This window comes from Dicentrarchus labrax, unplaced genomic scaffold (genome assembly GCF_905237075.1).
Source record: "Dicentrarchus labrax unplaced genomic scaffold, dlabrax2021, whole genome shotgun sequence".
In the NCBI taxonomy this organism is placed as follows: domain Eukaryota; kingdom Metazoa; phylum Chordata; class Actinopteri; family Moronidae; genus Dicentrarchus; species Dicentrarchus labrax.
Window position 1 is genome coordinate 9,587,768 of NW_026136719.1, and position 22,915 is coordinate 9,610,682.

The window sequence follows — 22,915 nt, forward strand, 5'->3', positions numbered from 1 at the left end:
TTAATGAATGCATTATGTTTTAAGTTTATATGATTTCATGATAAGCACAAATACTGTTGATGAAGTAGTAAGCACCATGGTTTTTAGTAAAGGTTTGGTTTAATGTGTGGAACATATAGAATGTGTAGTTGTAGCAAAAAAAACGAGCACGGATTATACCAAATGTATGTGTGTGTTTGTAACACAAGTTTCTTATCATATTATATAAAGTTTATAAAGTTTTAAAAATACAGTAAAAGACATCTGTGACATAATGGTGTAAGAAAAGGGTAATAAATGTTTTTTAAAAAATAGAAGTACAGTAAACTAGATTCTAATGGTGTAATCCTGATGAAAGGAGAGTAAAAAAGAAAATGTCATGGCCAACTGGTGTAGGCCATGAAGCCTGTGGGTACTGTGATAAGAACGTAGGCCTGACGGTGCAGGATAATTAGGCGAGCAAGACACCAGTAGAATGGAGCATGGGCCCAACAGGTGCAGGATAATTGGACTGATAAGACACTAGTAGAACCGAAAAAGCCACAGGTTGGTGGAATTTTAGGGTCTTTCCAGAGGGAATTTACGCCATTATCTCATAGGTTGAAAAGGTAGAAGATGGGCAGGACTTGTGACAGAGTGCAAGAGTATATAAGGAGAAGCTTTGTGAGGTTGAATTCAGTCTTTCCATGGATGGCTGGGGCTTTGTTTGTCTGTCAAGATAGTAAAGCTCTAATCTACTGCCAACTCTGATGAATCCTGATTCTTATTTTTCCACCTGAAGGAGAATAACTTTTAGACCTAATTTGGGCTTAGAATTCGTATGTTGGACATAATCTTCTGATCAAAAAGAGAACTCGTTCTGACCAAGACCCAACACTTTCAGTCGTTTCGATTTCACGCAAAACCTTGTGGTGGTGCTATGTAAAGTCATTAAGATTGTCCTCTGGGAACCATGAATGTCTGTAGAAATTTCGGTGCCAAGGCATCAAGGAGATGTTGAGATGTTTCATAAACTTTAACCTGCTGGTAGCGCTAGAGGATCCCAGGTTGGAGGATCACAAAAGTCACTAGGATTCATCCCCTGGGACACAAAATGTAATGGCAATACAGCCAGTATTTGATGAGATATTTCATTTTATTTGCCATATGGTCAAAATCAATGTAGTATCTTACTAAGAATCTCAATAACACCTTAATTTGCTTCACATTTGCTCCTCATACATGGTTCGACTGGGATGTCAGTGATTTGTTTTGCAGTGCATATAGAACACAAATAGAAGAGAAGCTTGCAACTTTGACTGTAAACTATTCCCATAAGAACACCAGTGGACTGTGGTGAATCCATACTTATTGGTTTTAATGATCATCCTCGAATAGGACCTCTATAGCTTCCATGACAGCATTACTGGCAGTAAACTCTCAGTGAAACGATGAGAGCACTTAACATGTTTTTTTTTCAAAGGCAAGATGTTGCTGTCTTGCATCATGCACGTGTTGTACCCTAAGGTCTTTTTCCTGTGAAGATATCATCTTTCTTTATTCCTTTCTCGTGGTGTATTTCATAAGATTTGGCATCAGTATGTGTACTGAGGAGAGGGGAATGTCTCATTTATTTAAGTCTTTGCTGATATACCCTCATGCAGCCTCATGCAAAAGACATTAGAGCTTGAAGAAAAGCTTGAAATCGCACTTTATGTAACACATTTGAACATTTCAGCAGTGTTTCCTCATTCCCATCAAAAACACTGCAGTTCACTCTGCCTTAATCATTTACAAAAAACGTGGGACAGGTGCATTTACTTTTAGTATTCTTTTTCAGGGTTGCAGGAAAAGCAAAGGAGGTTCTGGGCTGATCACGAGGCTGTCACAAGACTGAATCCACATTTAAAATCATGACCAAGAATAAATTATACTCCATCAGAATGAGCCATATTAGCCGAGGATGTCTGACTCTGGTTTCCATTGCCTCTCAGTGTTCTTACACACAGTGCCAAGAACAAATGTACAGGAAGATACACATAGACACACAGCTAAAACAAGGACAACAAAGCTAAACAAAGACAAGTGAGCATGAGTATACAGTCTGTGGATAGAGAAAACAAAACACTGAACCCCCACACAAGCATGTGGACAACATGGAAACTCTACATAGAAACTCATAGCCAAATGAAGGATGACAAATTAAAGGGATGAACGGGAGGGATTGGCATTAAAGACAGGAATACAAATCAGACATCATCTGGGGAGCAGGAAGAATGTTGGAAGCAAGGCTTAATTTATAGTAAACTGCTTCTACTTCACTACTTTTACAACAGTGGTAATTTTGAAAAGGAAAGTTTCCTACTGAACCAAAAAAGAAGCAACACTGCAACTTGACACAGTTGTTTTTTGCGAGGATCTTAAACTATTCATGCTACAGGTGTCACTTTGCATTGTGGGGTTTAAAATTATGCAACATGGTGGCATGAACAACTTTGGTTTATAACCAAAGTTATAGACACTTCGTTGCCACATAGTGAGTCTTTTCGACTCGGAAGACATAAATTAGCAGGCCTGAACAAAGTGAATAATGCATTATGGCGAGCGACAGAAGGTGGGATGTAAAGCAATACAGGAAATAATCTCAGAACGCTGTGCAAGATATGTCATCTCCCAGAGAGCCATAAGGAAGTGAATGAGTCATATAGAAAACAGGATTGTGTCTTCCACTATGTGTACCAATGCATTTTTTGTGTCTTGTCACCCAAAGTATCAAAGTCGGTCTTGTGTTGTATCACCTGTTATGTCTCATCTCACAAAATTAAAAAGAAAAAAGAAAGAAAACAACAGAGGTTTGATTTACTACTTAAATATGAATCTATATTTGCCACCTGAGGCTGTTTTTGCTCTTACAGTCTGTTCATGTTATCACATACTCCAGTCTACACAACCTCTATCATCAAGATTCATGAGTGAGCTGGACACAAGCACACACACAGAAAAACTATTTTATTATTATATCTGCCATGTTATTTTATTTGCAATAAAAGAGTCTTTTTTTTCACATTAAGAGATTAAGGAAATTTAAGCGGATGAAAAGACATTTTCATGCACATAAACCAATATAATTGCCATATAATCTCATATAATCACCATTTCCCCCCTAAAGATCTGAAAATAATCAAACGCTTCATCTTCAAGTTACAACAGTAAATAATGAGACTGGATTCACTGCTTTCAGATGTGCTGCTTCATCTAAATAACAGATCCTGAAGCTCAACACACTTGTAATCCATTAGTACGTACATAAATACTATGCTCTTGACTAATACATTGATGATTTGGATCAATACTAACAGATGTTTTATTTTGTTTATAATTAGTGTTACCTTTTTAGGTTGTTTTATTTTTATGATATGATTAATGTTTTTTTGTTTAGGCTCATGTTCCCAGGTGTTCTCTCTGAATGTAAAAAATAATAATAAAAGTTTAAATAATTTAAATGGATAGACTTATATATATAGATAAATAGATAAATAAGACAGATATTTTTCTATAATAGTTTTGTTTAAATGTTTAATAGCATTCTGGCAAGGTGAATGAGGTTTATTCTATTAATGTTAATTAATAATTCAATATTTTATTTTATTTTATTTTGTTTAATTTAATTTAATTTAATTTAATTTTATGTTACTTTATTTTATTTTATTTTGTTTAATTTAATTCTATTTAATTTAATTTAATTTAATTTTATGTTATTTTATTTAATTTTGTTTAATTTATTTTATTTTATTATATTTTATTTTATTTTATTTTATTTTATTTTATTTTATTTTATTTTATGCACCGACTCTGTCCCAAAAAAAAAAAAAAAAAACGCTTGGCTCCACCCGGCTAATCTCATTGGTCCGTAGATATCGCCGAAGTCTCGTCCTTTCTCGCGATACAGTAGATCCTTCCCAGTTGAGCAGCAGCTCCTCGCCGCCGCTCAGTTGCTGTTGTGGCTGTGAGGCGGCAGTCGGCCAGTCTCTCTCCGGTTCAACCGTCATTCAGCCTGAGCTTTTAAACGGGAGTCCTTGTGTTTTTTTTTTTTTAAACTAACCGACGAGCCGAAAACAACCGACAGTGCTGCCCCCCCTTACCAACCAACCAACAACAACAACAACAACAACAACTTCCGGCTCTACGAGACACATTTAATCCCGCAGGTAAGGTTGCTAACGTTCACGTCTTCTTGGCTCTCTCCAGACACTCATATGCATTGCTAGCTGGTTTTCTCTCCCCCCCTCTCTCCTCCTCCCTCCCCTCCCTCCCTCCTCTTCCTCCCTCCCTCCTCTTCCACAGTTCAGTTTCACATCAGCAACATTTAAATCACACCTGTCTCCTTCCTCTGTCTCATCCTCGTGAGGCACTTATTGATTAACTTATTAATAATACGTCGGTTTGTGTTAACGGGAACCGGAGAAAGGGGGAGAAAGGGGGAGAGAGAGGGGGGAGAGGGGGGAGAGGGGGGTGAATGCAGGAACTTCAAAGCTCACTGTTGACTCTGCCTCTGGAATGCATGTCCCCCCTGTTAGCTTGCATGCTAACGATACATCTGTTTATAATGCAGCAGTTGGCCGGCTCACTATGCTAACGTTAGCTAGCAGCAGTTATATGCGGGGTTTTTATTTTATTTTATTTTATTTTTTTTTACATGACCTGTCCTGTTTTGGAGAGGTTGTGGTGAGGAAGCCATGATAGCGTTTCTTATTTATTTATTTATTTATTTGGATTTTTTTTTTTTTTTTTTTTTTTCATTGATAAAAACAAATGTTTACAGAATAGCAACTTTTCATTTCTCTCTCTCTCTCTCTCTCTCTCTCTCTCTCTCTCTCTCTCTCTCTCCCCCTCTAATGTGCAGTAACTTCTTCTTCATCCTCAAAGATTTATTTCCACCTACACCCCGCCACACATTTGTGCAGCTGTCCTGTTATTATTATAGACTGAAAGTAACATACCGCTTTTGTGCAAGTGTGCTTCTGGGAGTGCAGCAATTACAGATGACACTTAAACTCTAACTTTTGTGTGTGTGTGTGTGTGTGTGGTGTGTGTGTGTGTGTGTGTGTGGTGAGTGCTATCCTTGCACACACACACACCTACCACACTCTTACTGTTTTTTATACTGTTTTTTTCTCTACCGACTTTGCCGCTGTAACATTGGAATTTCCCCATTGTGGGACAAATAAAGGAATATCTATCTACATCTATCTATAACAGTCTTTCACAGGCTGAGCTATTATCGGTGCGCATTGTTAACGATCTGCTTTAGTTGCCATAGATATTATCAGGGTACTGACGGCTAGTTATTTGCTCATACCCTTATACATTTCCACCAAGGAGAGCTAGATAGAACTATATTTATGGTGATCGTTGTGCCTCGGATGCTTGATATACGTGGTTAAATAAGCATATACTTTGTTCAAATGTATGCACATATATTTAGTAAAGTAAAGAAATAAATGGAGGTACAAATTGGGGCTATTGGTTACAATGGTTGACACTACTAGCAATGAATTAACTGTGCAGAGAGGTGCCGTGGTGTATGTATCAAAAGGAAATGGAAGGGGGGAAAAAAAAGCTGATCTGTGTGAACATGGAAATTGGATTTTAAAATAGTTGTAATAGGAATAGAAACAGTGAAGTGAGTTTGAGGTTTGATAATGATTCCATGTCAGTGTCTGGCAGTGAGAGAGAGGCATTGTACGTACTAAAGGGCAGTGAGCGGAAGGATCTCTTGCAGCGTTTCGATGGTGCACTTTGGTTGTGTCAGTCTATTGCTGAAGTTCCTCCTGTGTTCATCCAGAAAAAAAACCTAAAGGCGGTGAGAGAAGATAGACACGGCTCACTTTGGTTTAGATGTTTCACAAAATCTACATTATTTTTGTTTGGAACAGAGGAAATTAGTTGAACATTTGCTGCTACTTAATTTTCTCCAGTTAGAAACAGGAGGTCTTATTTAAAGCCCATGATGATATACAGGCCGATAGTCATTTTGTTTAACATAAAACATTTGGATACTGATCCCTTAATTGTTTTGTTTTTTTATTGTTAGCGAGATTAGTACTGAACTGGACATTTTACAATTTGAAAAATCAACTTGTGGGGCTCTGGGTAGCTCCCCTGGTAGAGTCTGGTTCGATTCCAACCTGCAGCCCTTTGCTGTATGTTGTACCCTCTCTCTTTCTCCCTCTTTCCAGTCTATCTTCACCTGTCAAATAAAGGCATAAAAAGCCTAAAAATATCTTATATAAAAGCAACTTCTTTCTAAATTAGCTCATACTGTGGCATTTCCCATATACTTATATTACTGTGTTTATTCCCATAAAAGCTTTTTTAGCTGAAAACGTGGTCGAAAAAAAAAAGTGGGAGGATAATTGTATGACGTTATTTTCAATTGAGTTGCAGTGACCATGTTTCTGCTGGTGTGCACCTTGCGATGTGTATGATCTGTGAATTCCTCACAGGGCTCTTCAATATGTTAAAGGGCGTCCTTGGCTGCTTGTGTGTTCTCTACACAACAGGTAACCTCAAACAACAACAAAAAAAAAGAGTCAGCTGAATGAAATAAGTGAATAGAACAACTTCACTTTCATGGCTGGTTTACTGAGGTCAAGTTTCAAATTGTATTGATGAATGTTGTAGTAGGCCTTTCATATGTCAAACTACACCACGGGCTATATGCCAAGTAGTTTTTATTACACTGGCTGACTACCAAATACCTTAAATGCTTCACATTTTGTTCAAGAGCCAGCTGAAACATGTTTAAATGTTAATCACACGCCTACTTATTCCCTTACACGGGTCTCAATATGTGTAAATGCACAATAATAATTTGTTTAATAAGTTTAGTTAATTAAGGTTCTCTGAATATGGTAATAGCCATAGTGTATGCCATAGTTTGATTAAATATCTGAGCACAGTGTAAGCACAACCCAATTAACCCACCTGGATTTCTGCTTAGTCACTGAGTTTATTTCAGCTTCTATAAGTGTAAGTTTCAACCATTTTGTTTAGTCTGGTTGAGGCTGTTTTCAACCACATTTTGTGTGTTTAAAAACCCCTTTGAATCTCCCTTTGTGGGTGTGGAACCGTCTACCCAGACAAATAAAAGTATCGTTGTTACACTGATATATTGACTCTCAAAGTAGGTGAGGGATCAGCAGCAGTTTCAAAGCTGAGGCGGCTCCACCCAAAGTAAGAGGGAAGCAAAAGCTTGAGAAAGCAGAGCTAATAAAGCAGATGGCAGCTGGGAAAATCAAAGGCAGATATCTTCGTAAGAGTGGACTCCATATTTGACTGTATGAACATGGCCAGCCTTGGTAAAACATTTCCAAAGCATTTACTCAATTTTTAAAAAGGAAAAAAAGGAACATTTAGAAACATTCTTTGTGTACCACACGTTGATGATGACTTTGCAAGTGGAAATTATTCCACATAATGAAATGTGTTCTTTCCATTTACAATACAAATGTGACTGTAAAAGTTTATTTCTGACCTTGGAAGGCTTATCGAAGGAAGACTTTGAGATAGACTTGAACTCAGAAAATGTTAAAGTAAGCTTTAATTAAAAGTTATGTGGTGTAATTATCCACAACCATTATTGCTCCGGTTGTAATCTATGACATTACGGCAGCCATTCTGTCTTCTTTGGCAACCAACATTGATCCCTGGCAGCCAGCCTGGCTACCATTTCTAAAACTTGCTGTCGGCCGCTGTGTGGCTTCATTTGGGGCTTTGAGTTTACATGAACCAGAAAGGCAGTGAAGTGAAGCGGCTGCAAAACAAAGTTTTTCCCCTAGTGGAAAGCGAGTAGGAAGACACTCCCACGTTAGAGCCAAAAGCAAAGAGCGATTTTAATGGAATGACCAAGACATTTATTTAAGTTTTTTATTAATTAAGTCTAATTTGAAAAGTATGTTTCTTGCATGCTGTCTGTCTCCCTACACACACAGTCTTTAAACTTATTTAATTCTCACACTTTGAGCTACACATATAAAATAGACACCCATATGCACATTCTGTAAATATTCACAATCTGAAATGAAACACTTTTATGTTAAATACTTTGTTTAACATGTTTGTGTGCATATTCATATGGGTAGTATATGATACAGATACAGTTTGTGTCATATTCAGTGATAATATGATGCATATGATCTTCTATTTCCTTTACCATTATAGTTGTTTTTTTAAATAAATTGACACCAGTGCTATCTTAATGTTAGGAGACACAACTAATAAAATGTGGCGTTAGTTTTAAGCACTAATTATAAGTTTTATTTGAATAGATCAACCATTTATTGCTGAATTACTGTTTAAACTACTTACTCACTGAAGCTGCTTTACTAACTGGTGCATCAGTGTGTATTAGCTGGCTGGTGGGAACAAGTGGTGTATAGATATATATATATATATATATATATATATATATATATAAAATGCAGATAAGTGACAATTAATTAATATAGGGAGTTTGTTTGGTTTATGGTTTGGTATATGGCTTCATAGCCAGGGAGGGTGTTTAGAAATGTGCTAACAAAGACTTACAAACAAACCCTTGTTTCACAGAGTATATATTTATACTATTTTTGAGTGGTGACAGATTGCAATAACACAGGCAGAAGTTGGCAGCTTGCTAATTAGGCAGTCAGCTAATCACAGAGTTTGTAGAAATGCCTGGAGGAGACAGAAAACACAGTATATCACTGTAATAAAATGTATATACTATATAAATGTGAAATACTGTGGTATAAATAATACCTTATAATACTTCAGGAGATTCTGAATGAAGCCAAAAAACAATTTAGACCCAAACAAAGATCTTTGACATCCACAAATCTCAGCACCTGGCAGAGTAATCCTTTAGTCACTGGTATTGATCAACAGCTCCTCTTAGATATGTATTAAGGCCATTTCCTGTTGTGTTGCGAAATTTACCTTTTCAAATGTTTCTCCTCTAGCAGAAACACCCTGAGCAAGATGTTTTATCCATTTTCACACCACAGTTCTGTTCCATATACATTATTACTTACTTTATTATAGTTCACTGCTTATTTTTATAAATTTTTTTTAAAGTTTGTATGCAGACACAGTTCTTTAATTTAGTCTCCCGCATAAAGAGTTGATGACTGTCTGACATTTTGGCCTCATCGTTCCATAACCCCTTATGGACTTTCTTTCACTTACATATTGTAAATTATGTGTACCTTCGCGGACATACACAGCCCTATAGACACAGCTCTGATCTCCAAGCATGTTGCTGTTCATGAATCTTTGGTATTTAACATGTCATACTTGTAGTTGTTAAACCCATATTCTCTATTTCAGTTTGTCAGCTCAAGTAAATATTAATCTTAGGACCCTATCTAGTGATATCTGCTGAATTTTGCAGAGTGCAGTTTTATGTCGCTGCTCTGTGATTTATTGTTGATGTATGTCCTTCCAAAGCCATTTCAGTCTCTTCTATGATGAGCGCCCTTAATCAGCACATTTCACCACACTGCAAAAAACAGTCAAGTGTCCTTGTGACTGAAGTACTCTCTTTTTTCTTTCTTCTAATGCGTCGTGTTTAAAGCATTGAGGCACAAAGGACCGAAAGCTGTCGAAAGGTAACAGTGTTTTATAATGAACTTGTTTTCACCCCTTTTTCTGTGGTACTTGTACTGCAGAGTGCTAGAAACAAGCAGTGCAACTAGTAGCATGTCCAGTCCTTTTGTTGTGTATACTGGAGTAATTACTAGCCTTCAAACTGAGACCATTGCTACTTTGATCCACCTGCTCTCTAAATTATGCAGTTGCCTATAAAGGAATATTATTCCCTATTATTATACTGTTATACTTGAGGTTTTATCCAAGTCTAAACATGTCCGTCTCAACAAGAATCAACAGCAGAAAGTTAAAACCTGCGTCTTCTGAGCAACACTTCATTTCATCCTCTGCTTCAGCCAGTTAGGTGTGGGATAATATACGATATTATCGCGTGTTACAATAAAAAACACTCACTTAAAAAATCTGTTTGGCTCTCTAATGTACAGTCCTGTGTTGATGCCCGGATTTTATTTTGAAGGAGCACAAGGTGGAGGCTGTATCTTCCTAGTTCATTCCATAATCATCCATTGTCGCCTGGCTTTGACGAGGGGGCGGAGAATTCGCATCAGCTGTGTGCTTGGCCATCAAGTGGTATTTCAGACTGGACGTGCTGCGATGATAGCTCAGTTCACAATGACAAAACACACAGATCACTTTGGTCTTGTCAATGGAACCATTTGGCAACTTTTTAAAAGTAAACTTTCCATTCAGAATATTATTGGCATCCATTTCGGCGTCTCGCGCTCGCCATCCACTCAAAACGTAACATCTACTACTCTTAAACAAGTGTGTGCGGCGTGCCTGTTTTGTTTCCGGTCTAGCTAGATCCGGTGTGGTGTTGTAGGTTTTCTAACGTTACTAGTTGTTGCAACAGCAATTGAAAAAAAACTACAAAGTTAAACAAACGTTAACCTCGCAATAAAAAATTGACGCCGTTAAAATGGGTTTGCGTTAACGCCGTTGATAACGCATTTAACTGACAGCACTGGAAATACTTTGGAGCAACAAGGACCTGAGGTGTCTTATACATGATGCAAAAATATATGGTAAAATGGTTCCAGTATGTTTTAGTGATGATTGATTATTGGGATAATATCGTGAATTATTATTAATTAATAAGTGATTATTATAACCACGATAAACGTGACATGAATCGTCCCTAATCCTTCATATCTTTTTTTTTTTTTGTGCAAGATGCCAGCTGATATATACTGTAGCTTCTGTATGTTTCACATTGTACTGAAGGCCTTAAAACATCTATTATTATCAACTAATAATACATTTTGGGTGATGACATAGAAGGCAAATGTAACATTTATTTTCATCAGTGTTTACAAGACCTCTTTTTTTGGAGTGTGTTTATCATCTTAATTAAGCTTTAAAGGAAAGGTCTGCGTGAGGCTGAGTCTTTTCTCACACTCTTGAGGCTTTCCCATCTGTTTTCTACCAGCAGCCCAAAAAAGAGAGATTATGCTGACTAATTATTAGCAGAAGATATTTAAATATCTTACATTATCCTTCTTTTTATTGTTCTGGAGTGTCCTCAGCATTCAGTTTTAAATCAGCAGTTATAAAAACAAATCAACCATCCTTAGTGTGCTTCATTTATGAGCTTTTGAGATATGTATGCTTATATATGCTTATATATGCTATAATGACTAAATAATTGTAACTAAAACTTGCTGGCTTTGTCTTTTGTTCCAGTTTTGTAATGGCGTGGTGGTTTACTGAAATGTTTAGGTGGTGGATTGTGAAAAAATACCATACTACGAGACAATACCAGTACAGATTTTTACTATAACATCACTACCAAAGTACTTATACCTTCCATTTCTTTTTATCAGGCTACTGTGAGCAATGTTGCAAATCAGCGAGTAGGACTGCTTTATTGCAATATTGGGTGTAGGGGTTTTTTTTGGATCTGTGTGATAAAGTACTTGGTTCTGTCAGGCCCTTCATTCCCAGGATTAGCCAGAAATAGACATCCCTATCTCATTTTATCATTTTCTCAATTGAATTTCCAGAATATCGTCTATATTATTATATTATGTCTATATATTATATTATATCGACTATATAGCCTAACATATAAATCACATATACCAACATAAGACTTGATCCATATTGCCCACACCTAGTAGAAGAAGGTTTTCAGATGTGGGTTGTTTGTGACTAAGCAGGCAGATGGCAGTTCTACTGTTGATATCTCCTTTTCTTGCTAACGTTGACCAGAAAATCTTCTTTAAATTGGCCATCATTTTCTCCTCCTCACACCGCACCATCAAACACGGAGGCAGTCAAACCTGCTGTCTTGTGTATGTTGGTCCTTTTGAGACCCTTTATTGCCATGATTTAACTTACCCTGCTGAGTGAATGTTGGATATTGATTAAAAAAAAAAAAAAAGAACGTCTACTTTTATATCCACTTCACACCAGGGCCCTGCATTTAGATGTTTATTCCCAGCAGTGGGCTGATCCATTTTATACTCTTTAGTTATCCTGATGACCTGTGCAGAGATGAGGACAATTGTTAACTATATCAATCTGTTTTCAGCAGCAAGACAGATTCAAGGGATGTCAGTTTTTTACCATATTAATAAAAAAAAAACCTCAAATGTTTGGGATAATATGACAATTGTAAAATGTGAAAATTGTAAAAGCATTAGTAAAGATTGTATTCTTTAATTTTTTTAATATAGAATTGTCTTCTTATAGTGTATCTCTACTACAAAATAAAACCTAATAGTTCATAATTTGCATAAATGTAGGGGTAGCATATGTAAATCCTTGAAATTATATTCTAAAGTAGGATAACAAGTCCACGCTGGTCATCGCCTGTACTATCCACACCCTAAGAAGTGCCTGATGTTTTCTCTCTGACAACTTGGACCTGCTGGGTATCGACTTTTTCCTTGACATTGTCGCTTCCATTGAAAATCAAGAAATACATTAAATATAATTCACCGTATATAGCCTCACTCATCCCACAAAGAAAATCTTTAATCTGTTTTGAGCACAATGGCAACTGAAGGGGGGAAAAAAGAAAAGGAGACTCCTGTATTTATTGGTTCAGTTGCTTTCCATTAGAATAGCACCTATTCAAAGAATAGTTAAGAGCTATTGTGGACCTAAGTTACTGACCTCAAGCTGTTACACCATCTTCCTTCAGCGTGCTTAAATGTCATTGATGTCTCTCCTACAGGATGCCAGCAGTCACTTTGTGTCTGCCCCACCGCTGTAGCTGCTTGAGCTTGCTCATGCTGAGATTTTTGTCTCCAATGCAGTCAAAAGCCTGTTTCTCCCTGTGCTTAATAAAAGGCTAAAGGACAAAAGACTGCTCTGTTACGGCTGCATGGCACTTCCGAAAGCCCACATTCCAGAAGCAAAGAAATCCCAGGTCGCTTGAATTGTTATAGTGTTTTTTGGATATCTAGCAATCTAATTTTGGTGCTAATGAGGAAGCAGGCGGAGGATCATTTGTCTTCTCTATGACGGTCTTTTTGTATTATGCCATAATCAGACTACACAATATTTCTGCCTTTCGAGATGATCAATCATAAATTCTTGCTGTGACTTAGCCGAGAGATGTGGCGGACTACATGATGGACCCCGACCAGTCTTGGCTTCCTTTTTGGCTCCACCATATTTACACTGGTAGATGGAAGCTGCTTTTTGTCAGGACGTCGTCGTCATGTGATTTCAAATTAGCAATTCAAGAAGGGCGCCCAATGTTAATTTGTTTCTAACTCCCCACATCTGTTAGTTCAGGTGATTATCTGGCTCTGATTGTGTAGTCTGGTCCTGGAAGTAGATTGCAGTTGTCCAACATATAGTGTGTTGAGCTCTGTACAAGTGTGTTTATAGATTTTTTTTTCTCTATCACGTAAGGCCTTAATGGTGATTTAAGTACATTGCCAACCCCTCCCAGAATGTCTTTATTTTTTAGGATACAGTTACTCTACCATTACAAACATTGCATTTGTTGATATCTATTGTAACACTAGTATAATTGTCAAAGTAAACAACTGCTTGACGACCCGTAGACCTTTTCACAAGCCAACAAGTGGATCATAAAGGCTGCTTTTGTTAAGTTAGTCTACATGTTTCTTGTCTTTCTAGCCTACATTCTTTGTTAATATTTGGCAGTGAGTTGAAGGGGGGTTGGATGAGTCCAGGCTCTCTGTGGGGCACTGCTGTTGTAAATCCCTGCCCTGTGACCCTCACAGTACAGCCAACCATGGCCTGCTTCAAAGGCAACACGCAGACGGCTTATGTCTGCATACTTTGGAGCCATAACCCTACCCCAGGCATCTTCCTCTATACCCCTCCCTTATGCTAAATACCAACCACCCCATGCAACAAAAGACAGTGACCCCAGTTGCCCTCAGGCATGCAGACAGCAGATACAGGCTCATGCTCCCGTCTCATTACTCACCATACTTTTTGCCTGTCAGTGAACAAGTTTTAAGAAAAATGTGTCTGACGCTGATCTGGTATTGTGATCATAACCAGAATTAAGAGCTCGTAGGGCCAAACAGCCTGTCCAAGGAATTGTAACACTCTACAGGGAGTGAGATGCTCTGGTTGGCTGGCTCATTATCATGTGTGGAGTGCTTGTGCCTTTGCCTTCTGTCCTATCTGTCACAGCGTCAGTACCCGAGCCTAAGAACCCCACTGCCATGCCCTTTCATACACATGGGTTAACCACACATTTAAGCCAGTAATGTAGTGCTGTTCTTCTCTGCCGCAATTGTCTCTTGCAGCAGTCTGACTTGCAAGTGTCTTTTCAGTAACAGTGAATAGAGATGCCACTGTGTTGTCTCTCTGCGTGTGTTCTGTGCAACCAAAGTTAATAACGCCTCTTGTGTAAAACTGACAGGCTGAATGCTTCGCACTTCATTTTTCTACTCACTACAGACTTCCTGTGTCATTCACTTGTACAAACAGTTGTAGTCCATAGTAGAATTGGGGGGTAAAAAAAAAACTTAACTTGGCACTAGCTACACAAACAGCATGTTTGTCTACCTTGTCCTTGGTTGTTGGCATTTGTGCCAATGGACTATGTGTAGGTTTACTTTGTTTACTGCTTTGTATTCATTATGCTTTTAAAGTGAAATTCCTTTTTCTTTTTCTACCTGTATCATTCACAGTTGCAGCCATTGTGACTATAAGTCATGCTACCTGTGCACCTCTGCTGTATGAGTGGTGGGAAATATAGACTCCATTAAAAACAAAATGTATCTGGGCAGGCAGCTTCAGTATATATGATATTATGATATATTAACTTCAAACCCAGTTGTACAGAGTTAGCATGACTCATACTCAAAATGGCTACAATTATGAGAATAATATCCAGGTTTAGAAATGCTGGAATTCTTCTTTAATGCTAAAAAGAGACAAAACGACACTACACACAGTGAGATTTACACATAAAAGCGTATCTGCGCTATATTATTTCACTTAAATAACAATTCAAACTACTCTATGGTGTCAGATGACTCGTGTTGATCCATTCAGAGCTCAGATTAGACCTGCATCACTGTTTCAGTCTGAATAAGGCATTGAAAATAGGAACGACAGTGACTCTTACATAACGTAAGAGCTATAAAATGACTGAACACTTAAGAACACTGAGCAGCTGATCATGATGTCAGTACAGCTCAGTTGAGGGTCATGCTTTGGCCCTTCTTCCAAGCAGGACTCAAAAACTATATGTTGCACTGTACTGTGAAATTTCTTCCTGTTTTTTGACAAAGTAGGAAGGTTGTTGACCAGAAGAATTATTACAAACGATACCATACAATATGGTATTTATGGCAGAGTTTCCATCTACTTTTAAGGACTCTGTGCAAGAAGCTTGTGCTGTGAAATGTCTCTGGGCTACAGTACATCACTGTCATGAGAGTCAACCAATGTTACCTCCCAATATGGATAATGGATGTCTTAGTTAATTGTTTTAATAGCCATCTTTACAACGCAACACCCTCAAATATTGAAAAACTGGGAGAGTCTAAAGCTCTTTCATCTTCCCTGAACAAAATTAGCCTCCCACGACCCTTCTTAGCTATGCCTCTGACATTCACAGTTGATTAGCTTTGCAAATGAAGTTTTCCTTCTTTTTTTAAGGTAGGAGGCGCGACCTTGGCCCCAGAGACCTGTTAAGTCTTTATTGGATTGGCTGGACATATTAAGCTAGGAAGATGTCCCAGCAGTGTTTTGCTGCAGCCAATATACGCCTGCTTCATCAGCACTTCGTTTTCAGCTCTTCTTCGTGGCTCTTCTGTAGCCTCACCGTCACGTCTAGACATTTGGTAGCATCCAATACTTCAGATAAAGATAAACTAAAGTCGGTAATTTACAGTAAAGCTAACCTTTGAGCCATTTCAGTTTCTTGATATTGTAAGAATGAAAGTTCAATGATGTTATATTACATCTATTATAATGATTGCTCTTTCAAGTGGCCGGATAAGCCGTGACAGTGAGCCAGCACGAACAATACCAGGAACCTGAAACTGAAGTAACTTTATGATTTCATGTTCATACATTATATTAATTGTTGTTATGCCAAAATAAGGACCAGGTGCTAGATCAGTGTGCTAACTTTGGGTCTATTTGCATGATGAAGGTACTATTTATAAGCTCTGACTATCTACATCATGCCTATAAATCACTGCCCGAGTTACTATTTGCCCAAAACGTAGCCCACAAAATCCTCAGTGCTGGTTAAATTTCATATATAATTTATTTTTATTGGTATTATTTAAATATTAAATTGAACTGAATATGTGCAATCTGTTAGAATTGTTAGAATTAACAATTAGAATTAGTTAATATAGCTAATTAGCCATATTTAACATTGTCTGAAATCACCAAAAGGATATTTTATTGAATTATCCAGTGTCTGTGAATTGTCTGGATTTTATTTTTTTTTTCTTTCTGCAATAGTGCATTAGCTGTAGTTTCGCTAATGTACTTTCCATTGCTCATTTCAAATGATGAAAACGGCACCCTCTGTGCTAATGAACTTCTGCTCAAACTATCGATTAAAAAGACCTTCTGACTAAAAGGTGTGACCCCCTCTGACGTGCTGCAGTCACCGCATCATTTCCAGTTGAGTGTTTATTTATTGCTGGTAGTGTATTTTTGCTGCTTTAGCTCAACCAAGTTAAATTTGTTGTATTCTTCATTAAATCGGATAATTGCTTGCTATACATTTAAACTTAAACTAGTTCTGCTCAAGCCTTCATGGCGACTTTGTCCCTAATCCCACAGTTGTTTACATACTGTTCACTTCTTCTAGCTGCGGTACTTTAGCAGAGTATTTGCTTTCATAATCTATCGAATATATTAATTATATATTCGAATTGTAAATATTCGCTGACAGCCCTAGTTCAAACTGACAGGCCTAAAAGGATGTGAGCTAACTGGTTGAATTCAGACAACTTGGTTCAGATATTACCACAAAATTAGAATGACATTTACAACACGGCAGAGCAGCATAATAGCTCAATGGATAGCACTGTTGCTGGGCTTTCTGTGTGGAGTTTGCTTGTTCTCCCCATGAGTGGGTCTCCTCTGGGTGCTGCAGTTTCATCCCACTGTGCACAGACAGGTGAGGTGAACTGGAAAGTGTAAATTGCCTGTACAGGAATCAAACATTCAATGAGTTATTCCAGTGTAATTCTACTTGTAAGTCTCAGCATGTAAGTCCCAGATGATTGCTGTAAATCAGTGCTGGCTAGTATGTGGTGGAGGAGATCAGCCCTTGGTGAGAGTTGAGATGTAAAAGTGCCTTTGTTCTCAAAGTTTTGAGCAGGCTTCAGTCGATCAGGCAATCATAAAAGAGAGAGGCTTCAAAAGAGAAAAGGTTTTTAAATTTCTCTTTTACGCCAGAATTTCGGATTTTAGAATTCCTCTTCTCATTGGTCAAAAGCATGTCAGTCGCTTCACGTGTCAAGTAACGTATACCGCCTCTATCTAGCATCTTATACAAGTCATCTCCTCTGTTAGTTTATTCAAGTGTCAAACTAGGAGTTGAATAATTCCTTTTTTCTTTTACATCTGCCTTCTTATTATGAAAGCTCCTAGTAGTCTATAAGCTCTGGGAATGCCTGACTGCATCTCTGTAGAGCTCCACATTTAAAGAAGTGCAGCTGAATAAATAGGCTTTGCTGTACCATCAAAGTACAGGCATGTCTCCTCTCCTCTGTCTCCACACTGTACTGTATACCAATACCCAAGCCCGGGTAGCACATTTGCCATTCAGCTCAGCACTGACAGCCCTGTTAGCAATGACGAATTTGATGGACCGTGCCTATCTCAATGTCATCTCTCCAACCAGCTTCATCCTTTAAATGTTAATGGAACTCTGTAATTGTACAACCAAGGGGAAGACCCTTGTTTGTGTGCAATGATATAGTGAAGTGTTGTGGTGTGTGTGTGTGTGTGTGTATATATAGATGGGTTGTCACACATATAGGTTACTATAGATGCGAAAAATATAATCAAGTACAGTTCTCCGTTAGTACATTTCAAGCTGTGTTTTGCTGTTTAGGATTTCATTTAACAGACTTTTTGACTCATTTCTTGGTTCAGCATCATTACCTACTACAGAGGCAGGTTTCTGTCTTCAGGTAGTGAATGAGGTCTTTAAGGTTTCCACCTGCAGTAAAGAAAGGCATCTAGCTACGCCATGTATAATATAAACTCAGTAGTTGACTCTGTAGAGAGCAATAAATTGAGATTTTGGACACTGACAGGTGTAGTGTTGCGTTGTATATTTTGCATCTATAAAGTGAGATGCATTGCATTGTGGGATTGTTAGTAATGGGTGGTGTACGCATTGTGCAGTGTACATTTCACATGGACACTATTTTATTTTATCCATTGTAGACATTTTTGAGGGCACAATATTGAGCATAAACATACAACACTTATTAGGTACACGTGCAGTCAATTGCAATTAAATACAAAAGCTCTGTCATAAATTCTAGATTTAATTTTTGTTGACATTGTTGGAAATGTGTAAATTAAATTATATTTTTATTACCAGGGCTGCACAATTTAATCAAAATATTATCGAACTCGCAATACGGCCAAGTGCAATATCCAAATAGCAGAAGCAGCAATTTTTTGAAAAATGTATGACAGAACCGCATTATACTGAATAATGGGTTATAATGTGAAACAGATGCCCTGGCTTATAAATCCAGATGTAAGAAAACATGACCCCAACAAATGACAGTGAAAATCACATTTGTGATACAAAAATGTTCATTTCCACACTAATCACTAATTGTGAATCAAATCTCAATGTGTCAAAAAAAAAATCAGTATACGATTTTACCATATTGTGCAGCCCTATTTATTACTGACGTCGTAGTATCATGTGACCATGTTGTACTGGAACTAACTGAGTGTTTCTAATTCTTTATCCTCCCTATTTACATTTATGACAGGGCCGAATATTAGAAATGTCTAATGTAGTTCATTATAACACCACTAACTAATACCTCAATCCATATTAAAAATATTATTGTATTAGATTTAGGGTAGGTAGTGTATTTCAGAAGTATTATTTTTATATTGGTTGAAGCTCTTTTGGATGTATTGGATTGCATTTGATTTTTTTAGTTAATAGTGAGGGACTTTGGACATTGGACACAGCCTGTGATTTGTTTTTCACTTTAGGTCGGTGTTCTTAAATCCACAATAAAACCAATGAACATTGTTGTTTTTCTTAGGTTAGCAATTAAGGGTCCAGCTTGAAATTAAGTTGTAAACACTCCTATCCAATGTGTCAATTTCTACCAACCATGAGAAATTAGAAATGAGCTTTGCCTGAGCCGTGTGTAACACACACTTTGGGGATGTATAAAAAGGCAGTCTATGCACAAAAACATACATGCCCCATTTCCACCACATGAATTAGTGTTTATAAAAGCAGTGCATTTCAAATTTGTGAATCTCACACATACTTTTAACGTGTACACACCGTTGTTAAGAGAGAGCCACAGGTGAAATAATAAAGTCGAAATCATTTTCACTTTAATTATGAAACACTATGTAAAGTATGTGTCGATATGAGCACTGTACACTAAATCATTGATTACCTTTTTGAGATATCACTTTGAACGTGTGATGATTAATGATAATATGCAATAATGCTGGTATATAAATAGCCACGTTCATGCATAATGACAGCTGCTCTGGAATTATTTGAAATCCTTGCCAATACAACGCAATAGACACTTTTTCACAGCAGCCATTTTGACATGAAATAGTAGGGTAAACGTGTTACCAATGATACTAATTAAGGCTTCAATCAGGTAAAACAGAGTCAGGGTGCTGCTATTGTGCATGTTGGCTCACTGGAAAGGCTCTGCTACACTAAATGGAACAGAACCTTAATTAGTATCATTGCCGTACTTTGGTTTACCCTACTATTTGTAAAAAGTTTACTGCTCAAATTACACTGCTTATTTTGCAGTTCTTTTCATTTATTAAAAGACTGGTGGAGCAGGCAGACGTACTCGTGTGCAAACATGTAATAAGGTCGTGTCTACATTGTGGGAAAGGAAATCTGGCTCCCACACATCGGACCAGTTGCACAATGACTTATATTGATAAAACAGAAACACGCCCGCACACAGCTTTATGAATCTGACAACAGGGAATGCATTTCTGTCCTTTTGTGTGTTTCTTATTGTAAAAAGAAAGAGAAAAGTTCATCATACTACTAATATTGGTGTTCACAAAGAGAGAGAGAAGACACTTCTTTAGACACTTCCACTGCTTCCAGTGGACGTTTGGACCTTGGCAGAAGCGTTACAGCCAAACCACATGGACGATCTAGGGTGCAAACTGAGTTACAAGCCGATAGACTTGTGAACAGTGTTAAAAAAAAATTGGCACGGCCTTGTTGTACAGTCAAAACGTTAAAATTACAAACAGTCGTGTAATAGCTTTAATTCCCTCAAAATATTCCTGTGTGGCCATGTAAACCTATATGATATAAAGATAGACTGAGAGGGAAGGAGATGGCCTAAGAGCTACAGAGAGAGGTTGAAGGGATTCATCCGAGAGCAATTACAGAGAAGAGAGAAAACAGAAGATTGACAGGGCACTGCCACCCTGACTGGAGTAATAATTTGCTTGGAAAGGCCACTTATAGGTAACCCTGCAGAATACAGCAAAGCCGAGGTCTGCTTGAAAGAACCATTTTACCTGAAGGCTTTTACTTCTCACGTTGCCAGACATGTTAAGTCTCGTTGCTGTGTGGCCTATAGACTCTTGACATTTGTGGCAAATTCTTTAGCTCTATGAGCCAAGCTTCTTTTACATATTAAATTTCACAACCGACTCTTGATTATCTCTACTGACTCTTAAGGTCTTGAGTTGTATGTCTCATGTTGAAAATGGAAGTTTGAGAGGTTTTAACCAAAGACTGGATTAAAGCCTCCCTCAAGGCCAACAACCTTTTTTTTTTTTCCTTCTGTGACCAAAGGAAGGGCATATTGGAAGAGACATGTTATCAGGCCAAATCTAATTTCTTTGCAAAGTGATGGTTAATTTTCTCTCTGCAACAGGAGTGCCATTATTAAATCAACATGTTAGTGTAAGAGTCACACCAAGAAAAAACACAGTGCGCCTTTGTCTTTCAGCGGGAACTTGTTGTTTCTGTAATTATTCCTGCAAAGTCCGCTGGTGATCTAATCATTTCATTAGGAATATGACCTTATATCCCTCTAGAGAGAATTGAATGAAACGCTTCCTCTCCCACACAGACATCATAGCGACAGTTTTTACTCTGCTTCCTGCCGCCATCCCCTCTTCTTCCTCATAAGGGGAACAGTATCTCTCCATCCCCGTACTCTCATGACTGTTCCCCTCCCAGCAGACAGGACAGACCGAAAACAGAAAGTGAATCGTGAAAATTTCAGTATTCATTTGGGTTTTCCAATCCACAGCTGCTTCTTTTCCATACAGAATAAAGAAGAGGTGGTGCCAGGCGAGGACGTGTGACTTACTTATTAATGCTATAAATGTGTTCTGCTTTTAGACATTACTGGAAGTCAGACAACTAGGTTTGGCTTACTTAAGTGTGCCTGTTATGATAAATGACCTGAAACATTTTGGTGTCCCAATTTCCTCCTCCTTCTTTTTATTTCTATTTCTGTCCCTTTCGTGGTATCTTTTCAGTCAGAAGTCTTGACATTTTAAGAGCAAGACTCTGATTGAGGAATAATGATACATGCAGAATTCAGAGAGGAGAAGAATAACCTTTGCCTCCCTCCTCTCTCAGAAGTCCTTTGTTCCCATGTCTTTATTTCCTCATTCCGTCATATCTATTGGAGATTGAGCGAGATATACCATCAAAGCCTTTTTAAAGCTTCCCACTCACTTCCAAAATCCTTTTGATTTCCGACAGCATGAGCTGCTTAATATTCCAAACTAGTCTGTGGCCTTTTCAGAGAACTAACAAGGTTCTGAAGATGCAAGTCTTGTCTTCATGTGAAAGGCAGCTGGGGCACAGCCCTCTGCTTTTTCAGAGCTCACACCGAGGTGTCTGTGCTTCTAACAAGTTCAAAGCTGTTCGTCACATACACACAGGCCGGTAGGACATGTTCTCGTGTCAGTTGTGTTTCTGTACTTTGTCTGCAAGAGTGCCCACCCTCTGTCCTTTCAAAGGCAAAATAGGTTTCGCTGCACTCGGGTATTGCTCTTTTTTAAAATTTGTATTTTTATTTCTTTGTTCGTTGGTAGTTTGTGTTTGTTTTGATTTGCGGAAAAAAAATGTAGGTTTGGTTTAAACAGATCTGCTTCATTGTAGATGAAGAATCAGATGATCAACTGAAATTAATTGGCAGCCTTTTAGATACTTAATCATTTCAGTCATCTTTAAAGCAAAATTGTCTGGTTTTAGTTTCTCAAATTAGAGGATTTGCTACTCTTTGCTCTTTTATTACATTATAAACCGAACACCTTGGACGAGCAACAAACTATTTGAAGACGTCTTGAGAAATTGTAATTGTTTGTTCATCATTAATTTGATATTTCTTAGACTAAACAATCGGTTATAAAGAAAAAGGATCAGCAGTTTAATTGGCGATGAAAATGTTTGTTGGTCGCAGTACGACTCTGTTTAAAACATCAAGGTAAAACCAAACTCTACATGATAAGCTTCAACTCTGGGCTAGTTGCAAAATGAAATATCTTTAGTAAATAAAGTCTCGGGTAACCAATTTCAGCTTTGGCATACTTTAATGTGATATTGAATATTCCTGTGCCTTAACTGGTTTATTGCTGTTGCTAAAGGTTGGTGTGT

General features: G+C 37.8%; 1 protein-coding gene across 2 annotated transcripts in view; it reads left to right on the forward strand.

The window, feature by feature from the left end:
• The first annotated feature begins 4,089 nt into the window (after positions 1 to 4,089).
• The window catches only part of glceb (glucuronic acid epimerase b), a 53,030-nt gene continuing 34,204 nt past the window's right edge, over positions 4,090 to 22,915 (forward strand). For both annotated transcript variants that reach the window (XM_051378365.1, XM_051378366.1), the window contains exon 1: positions 4,090 to 4,166. The gene's annotated coding sequence lies outside the window, so the exon portion shown is untranslated. The remainder of the gene's footprint in view (positions 4,167 to 22,915) is intronic.